Genomic DNA, 7,704 nt, shown 5'->3' on the forward strand with positions numbered 1-7,704 from the left:
CCTCTCTAGCCTCTGCCTCGGCCCTACGCTCCCTCCTACACTGCGCCCTGAGGCTGGAGCCTCTCTAGCCTCTGCCTCGGCCCGGCCCTGAGCATCACATCCATAGTCATATGTCTAGGTATTTATCATGTAGTGTATGTATCGTAGTCTAGGGCCAATTCAGGGGGAAGCCAATTAGCTTATCTGTATGTTTTAGGCAGGGGTGTGCTCACGAGTAGTTAGCTACTCGAATTCGGGATTCTAATGAGGCTTCAGGTGTGTGCATGGGAGACAGGGGGTTAATCACCCAGATGGCCGGGCGCTTCTATGCGTATCACACTCTCGCACGCGTCCAATGGGACGCCTTCCACAACTCACTACCGCGCACTTCCTCCTTCCAGCCGAATTAAGCCTCATTAGAATCACGAATTAGAGTATCTAAATACTCGTGAGCACATACTTGGTTTTTGGTATGTTAGAGGAAACCGAAGTGCCCAGGGGAAAAACCACACAGACTCAGGGAGAACATATAAACTCTGTGCAGATAGTGCCCTGGATAGGATTCCAACAAGGGATCCAGCACTGCACGGCAAGAGTACTAAATACTACGCCACCATGATGGAAACTACATAATGTATGTAATGTATGTGATGTAGTTTGCTTAACTTCCTAACGACCGCGTCATGCCAATGGGCGTGACCGCAGCGGCAGCCCCAGGACCGCCTAATGCCAATTGGCGCCAAGTCCTGGGGCTGGCAACTGCAGGAGATTGCGCGCATCTCCTGCTTGGTAGGCGGAAGTCTTCCAGTGGCGATCGCCGCTGAGAGACTGTTAGACGGCAAAACTGCCATCTTTTTACTTAGTACAGCGCTGTGATCCATGGCAGCGTTGTACTGGGGACAGCAGTGTGACACGGCTGTCCCCCTCGGGCACAAGAGAGCGATCGTCAGTGACAGGCTGAAGCCTATCACAGCCGATCACTGTGATAGGCTGGCCAGGGGAGGGAGGGAGAGTGGGAAAAATGCAAAAATGTATAAAAAAAAAAAGAACATATATTTGCAAAAAAATAAACATCTGGGGGGCGATCAGTTGGTGGGGAGAAAAGGGAGGGAATCACTCCTCTGCTGTGTTGTGCGGCCCTGCAGCTTGGCCTTAAAGCTGCAGTGGCCCATTTCAGTAAAAATGGGGCAGCACGGTGGCATAGTGGTTAGTGCTCTCGCCTTGCAGCGCTGGGTCCCCGGTTTGAATCCCAGCCAGGTCAACATCTGCAAGGCGTTTGTATGTTTTCCCCGTGTCTGTGTGGGTTTTCCTTCGGGTACTTCAGTTTCCTCCCACATACCAAAAAACATACACATAAGTTATCTGGCTCCCCCCCCTAAATTGCCCCTAGACTACGATACATACACTACACAATACATACTTAGACATAAGATTATGGTAGGGGTTAGAATGTGAGCCCATCTGAGGGAGTTAAATTAAGTCAATATATATACTCTGTACAGTGCTGCGGAAGATGTGGGCGCAATCTAAATACTAAATAATAATAATAAAAAAAATGGCCTGGTCTTTAGGGGGGGGGGGGGGGGGGGTTAGCACTGTCAAGTAGTTTAAGAGGGATGGTCAGCCACAAAATTAAATTTCATTTACCCACTGCACTGTGTTCATTATGCAGCCTGGAAGCTCACCCTGCATTGCAAGCACTCCAATCTAATCAGAAATGTTTCTGCTGTAATAAACCTTATCTCAGTCAGCCTGGCTATATTTAGTACATTGCTGACGAGAGGAAAGCGTGTCATCTCCGCTCCCACATTCCTGCTCCTCACTGATTGGCTGAGGGTAGTTCAGTGTGAAACTGACATGATCTATGCTGTTCTCGCATGTGTTTACAAAGCAAGCTAGCTATGACAGTGCAGATTCTAGGAGAAAAAAAGTAAGAGAGAAAATGAGATTAGGATCGGCTTCAGTCAGAGGGAAACAAGAGAGCAAATGCCAGAAACAGAATTCTCTTTATTTACTTTATAAAATTCACTGATATCAAATGTGGACAGTACAATACATCTGTTATGTAAGTAGTTATTTACTTATAAAAGTGTTTTTTTTTTCCTGGCATAGAATGACTGACCCTGCTGCTTTACCTCACGTTATACACAGAGAGCATTCACTGCTTGTGTAATGTGCATTATATAAGAAAAATGCATGTTGTATGTATAACATGAGCTAAGCAAAGTGTTACATACCGTGTTTCCCTGAAAATAAGTTTATCTCGGATCCACTTTAATACCCGCGGAGGGGGCTGGGGACCATTGAACAGAAACTTGGAAAGAAACTGACCCTGGCATTTTTTAAACAATCCTAAAGAAAGGAGGCTATTGTTGTAACTACACAAGTTTAGCATTTGTGAAAGCTCTTTTGTATTTAAATTTTAAGAATACAATACAAAATAGGGCTTCAAATAAAAGGTGTTGGCTTCACAGGCAATGTTAGCAATTTAGAGCCTTTTCTTGATCTGTGGTGCTCCTGGAGTGAGTGTGGCTCTGTTAATCAGCTCCTTGTATGTACCAGACAACTGAAACATGAGCCAAACAGCTGGTCTCCCTAGGCATGACATTTGTAAACTCCCACATGTTTACAGGAAGTAACATGAGCATTAAGGTCCTTACACACGCCGGACTGCAGGCAACGACGGGTCCGTCGTCACCTCCCGCTGGGCGGGCGTTCCAGCGACAGTTCGGCGTGTGTACGGTTTGTCGGCGGACTGATACGGCTGTTTCTGAACGATCCGCCCGGCAGATCGCTCAGAAACAGCCGTATCAGTCTGCCGACAGACTGTACACACGCCGGACTGTCTGCTGAAAACCCGCCCAGCGGGAGGTGACAACAGACCCGTCGTTGCCTGCAGTCCGGCGTGTGTACGGACCTTTATTGTGCATAGTGTCACAGGTTACAGCAGGCAGTTTTTTGATCGCTAATGGCCGAACGTTACTGCATCTTGGTGAACTATAAAGCAATGTCACCACCAGTTTTGTGGTAACTAAAGGTGGCCATACTCTGGTCAATGTGGCCATCAGCTTGAATTACTCCATTTTTTTCCCCCAGCCATTTGGAATCTACTATTGCACTGGTGTATAGTTGGCTTTTGCTGGCACAATCTTTCCATAATACGTTAGTTAAGAAAACTGTTTAAGCAGAAACAAAACAAGATATTGGAGAATGGGACTTTTTCCCCTGAATAAGTTAGCGCTGTTTCACGCGGGCGTCTGCCCGGCTTTCGGTGGCCTCGCATTTGGTGGCGCTGCGGCGGTGTTGTGTTTAGGCTTTCGCCGGCTCTCAGTTGGGGTTGGTGTTTTCGTCCCCGCAAGGGGACATTAGCTGCGGCGGTTAACCGTCCCTGGACCCGACATGTAGAGTCCAGGGTCACCTCGAACGCCAGGGAAAATCGGGATCTGAACGATCGCGCAAACACCGGTAAAAGCCCGGTACCAACGCTCTCATTCACTTGAATGGGAGGGTTTAACGCCAAATCCCGAACTCCGTCGGTAAACACGGGGCCTGTTTGAACCAGACCTTAAAAATTGACTAAATGAAGCTCATGTTGGGTTAAGGCAGCCATACATTAGGCGATGATGGGCAGATTCGACCAAGAGACAAATCTCTTTGTAATCAAAACTGATTAGAGAGAGATCTGTCGGCTGCTCATACACAACTGGCCAATTGCCGATCAATTTCAGCATGACATTGAAATCGGCCTTGTGACGCTGCATCCGGCCGCCTCGCTGTGCCCCCCTAATGTGCAATGTGTCCCCTTGCCCTCCCGTCCACAGTGCAAACTATACATTACCTGTCAGCAGCCTCCTCTTGCTCCAGGCTTCCACTTTAAGCCCTCCCCCCCCACCCGGTACTCTTTAAAGAGGATCTGTAACATGAAAAGATCCCCTGGGGGGTACTCACCTCGGGTGGGGGAAGCCTCCGGATCCTAATGAGGCTTCCCACGTCGTCCTCCATCTGTCAGGGGTCTCGCTGCAGCCCTCCGTGCAGCGGTGACGTCAATATTTACCTTCCTGGCTCCTGCGCAGACGCTCTGACGGCTGTCGGCTCCGAACTAGGCGGAAATACCCGATCGCCGTCGGATCTGCTCTACTGCGCAGGCGCAAGTGTCCTAGTAGAGCGGACCCGAATGAGATCGGGTATTTCCGTGTAGTTCGGAACGGAAAGCCGCCACAGCGCCCCCGCTGGAGCCAGCAAAGGTAAATATTGAACTGACAGTCGGCACAGTCGCCGGCTGTTCGGAGGGCTGCAGCGAGACCCCTGAGGGACAGAGGACGGCGTGGGAAGCCTCATTAGGATCCGAAGGCTTCCCCCACCCGAGGTGAGTACCCCCCAGGGGATCTTTTTATTGTTACAGAGTCTCTTTAAAGGACACCCAAAGCGGAATTAAACTAATGAAATAAACAATTGTATCTATCTTCCTTCACCTAAAAATGACCTTTTTATTGATATTCCACAGTTTTATTTTATGTTTAAATCTCCTTTTTAAGTTTTAACTGTTTTATTGTTTTCGCTCAATTACACATTCATTGAAGTATGCCAGAGCTAAAATCTATGAACTATTGAGCCTTTTTATCTCTTTATTGCTCTCAGAAGCCATTTCTTTGGAAAGCGTTTTATAGTTGGAATTTCTTATTAGCGATGGTCACACTGTAGTCACTTCCTGTCAGGACCGAGTCAGCCACTTACATACCTGATATTTACCTCTTTCAGGCAGAGAAAGAAAAAAAGGAACACAGCCCAGTTATTTGTGTGCTAGGCACTGTACATACACATGTCTATCTCATCATGTTACATGTCACTTCGTGTATCCTTTAACTATTACCACCTTGTTTTTACCGACCTTTACCCATTTGAAAAAAAAATTGTCAATGTGGAAAATGCTAATTGCCACTGCCTATAATTTTTAATCGTTAAAGAGAACCTGTAACAAAAAAAAGTTCCCCTGGGGGTACTCACCTCGGGAGGGGGAAGCCCCAGGGTCCCAATGAGGCTTTCCCCTCCCCTGTAGCTGCAGGCAGTCCAGCGCTGGCTCCCTCGAAGCGTCACGCAATCCTGGCTCCACAAGCCTGACAAGGCTTGCTATATTTACCTTTCCCGTCTCCAGCGGGGGCGCTGTTGCGGCTCTCAGCATGGAGATAGGCGGGAATAGCTGATCCCTATCGGGTCTGCTTTACTATGCAGGCGCAGGAGACTTGTGCAGTAGAGCGACCCGACAGCGATCAGCTATTTCCGCCGATCTCCGAGCGGAGAGCCAATACTGCGCCTGCGCTGGAGCCGGGAAGGTAAATATTTACATCCCCGCTGTTCGGAGGGGCACAGCGAGACCGCCGTGGGACGCAGGAGGACGGAAAAACCTTGATAGGATCCAGAGGCTTCCCTCTACCGAGGTGAGTTCCCCCACGGGAACTTTTTCTCGTTACAGGTTTTCTTTAAAAATCTTTTTACTGCACATTTATTGTGAATGGAGGCGAATGTGTACCATATCTTGCTGACCTAATGCATACCTCCCAACTTTTTGAGATGAGAAAGAGGGACACTTAAGCCACGCCCCTGATCACACCCCTAGTCACGCATACCATAAAAATTTCATGAGAAAAATATGTTGTTTTATAATTCAGATCACACTGGTCCTTTCTATCCTGGTTCATTTTCCTTCATATTAACATTTTAAAATTAGTAATATATCGATTTAAAGGGAACCAGAGACGCTGGATATAGAAAAAGAAAAAAAGATTTCATATATACCCGGGGCTTCTTCCAGCCTCATAAGCCTGGATCGCTCCCACGCCGCCGTCCTCCGCTTCCTGGATCAGCCGGTACTGGATCCCGTCACTTCCGGCCAATTGTCCGCATCACAGGGGCTCCTAGCATACCCTTACGCGTGCGGCTGCGCAGTATCCAGCCGCACGTGTAAGGGTATGCTGGGAGCCCCTGTGATGCGGACAATTGGCCGCGTGCTAGTTTCTAGGGAGTGTCTGCAACACCTCAACCAAATAACTGTGTGTGCTAGGGCTCAAAACAAGAGCAATTATATGGTAGAGGAAGAAAGCCCTTAAAAAAATAGCACCTCCCACAGCAAAATTTGAAAAAGTATAACAAAAATCTTTATTCAACATTGGGTATATTACTAATCACAGTACTGATGATTCAATTAAGAATAAAACCATTTAAAAACCAAGCAAATCATAATCTGCGTCCTCTGGAAAGTGGTCGATCTGTTTACACACGCCTTTAAAATTACATTGGCATTGCTGAAGGATGGGGACTGGGGAGGTCTGGATGGCCATGGGGTGTTTTGGGGAATGACAGAATAACTCTGACGCCGACTGGCCGAAACTACGGGACCCGGAACTGGCTGATGCAGGCAGCGGAGGACGGCGGCGTGAGAGCGATCCGTGCGTATGGGGCTGGAGGAAGCCCCAGGTATGTATACAATCTTTTTCCTGGCGTCTCTGGTTTTCTTTAAAGGATACCCCAACTGAAATGTGACATAATGAGATAGACATGTGTATGTACAGTGCCTAGCACACAAATAACTATGCTGTGTTCCTTTTTTTCTTTCTCTGCCTGAAAGAGTTAAATATCAGGTATGTAAGTAGCTGACTCAGTCCTGACTCAGACAGGAAGTGACTACAGTGTGACCCTCACTGATAAGAAATTCCCCTTTTTTTTACCTCTTTCTTGCTCTCAGAAGCCATTTTCTGCTAGGAAATTTTATAGTTGGAATTTCTTATCAGTGAGGGTCGCACTGTAGTCACTTCCTGTCTGAGTCAGGACTGAGTCAGCCACTTGCATACCTTATATTTAACTCTTTCAGGCAGAGAAAGAAAAAAAGGAACACAGCCTAGTTATTTGTGTGCTAGGCACTGTACATACCTATGTCTATCTCATTATGTCACAATTCAGTTCGGGTATCCTTTAAAGGGAACCAGAGAGGAACGGGGGGTTGAAAAAAGAAAATGATTTTATACATACCTGGGGCTTCTTCCAGCTCCATAAGCCTGAATCGCTCCCACGCCGCCGTCCTCAGCTTCCTGGATCCGCCGGTACCGGGCCCGTCACTTCCGGCGGACGCGGCCAATTGTCCGCATCACAGGGGCTCCCTCCATACATGTACGCATGCGGCAGCGCAGTAAGCAGCCACATGCGTATCTGTATGGAGAGAGAGCACCCTGTAATGCGGAGAATTGGCCGCGTCCGCTGGCCGACTTGCCGACTCGCGGCAATGACGGGACCCGGTGGCGGCGGATCCAGGCAGCGGAGGACGGCGGCGTGGGAGCGATCCGTGCGTATGGGGCTGGAGGAAGCCCCAGGTATGTATATTGAATCCTCTCTGGTTCCCTTTAAAGGATGGGAATAAAGTTTAAAGTCAAACACATTTTTAGTAGAGAAATATATATATTTGCATAGAAAGAGGGACAGTTGGGAGCTATGCTAATGAACCTCATCCAGTATGTGTTTCACTTGATTTTATTAGCATGGAAACTCACCCCTTCTGCAGGATGAGCCTGAGGTGAGGCAGCAAGCCTGGAAGTAGAAAGCCGCCCGGAAGTCGCTACTTCAAGGTACACGGCTCAGAGTATGAGTGAGATTCGCCCACCTCCAGGCTCCACCCCTCATTTAATTCCTATGATTGATGACATTCTATGTAAATGAGGGCTGATACCACTTCCAAGA

The 7,704-nt window shown here is 48.0% G+C and overlaps 1 protein-coding gene across 1 annotated transcript in view; it reads right to left on the reverse strand.

Annotated features, from left to right (window-relative positions):
• Positions 1-7,618, reverse strand: part of G6PC3 (glucose-6-phosphatase catalytic subunit 3) — a 53,359-nt gene extending 45,741 nt beyond the window's left edge. The window contains 1 exon segment of the mRNA XM_068264324.1: positions 7,518-7,618. The gene's annotated coding sequence lies outside the window, so the exon portion shown is untranslated.
• Positions 7,619-7,704: the final 86 nt, after the last annotated feature.

The sequence above is a fragment of the Hyperolius riggenbachi genome, chromosome 12 (assembly GCF_040937935.1).
Source record: "Hyperolius riggenbachi isolate aHypRig1 chromosome 12, aHypRig1.pri, whole genome shotgun sequence".
Taxonomy (NCBI): Eukaryota; Metazoa; Chordata; class Amphibia; order Anura; family Hyperoliidae; genus Hyperolius; species Hyperolius riggenbachi.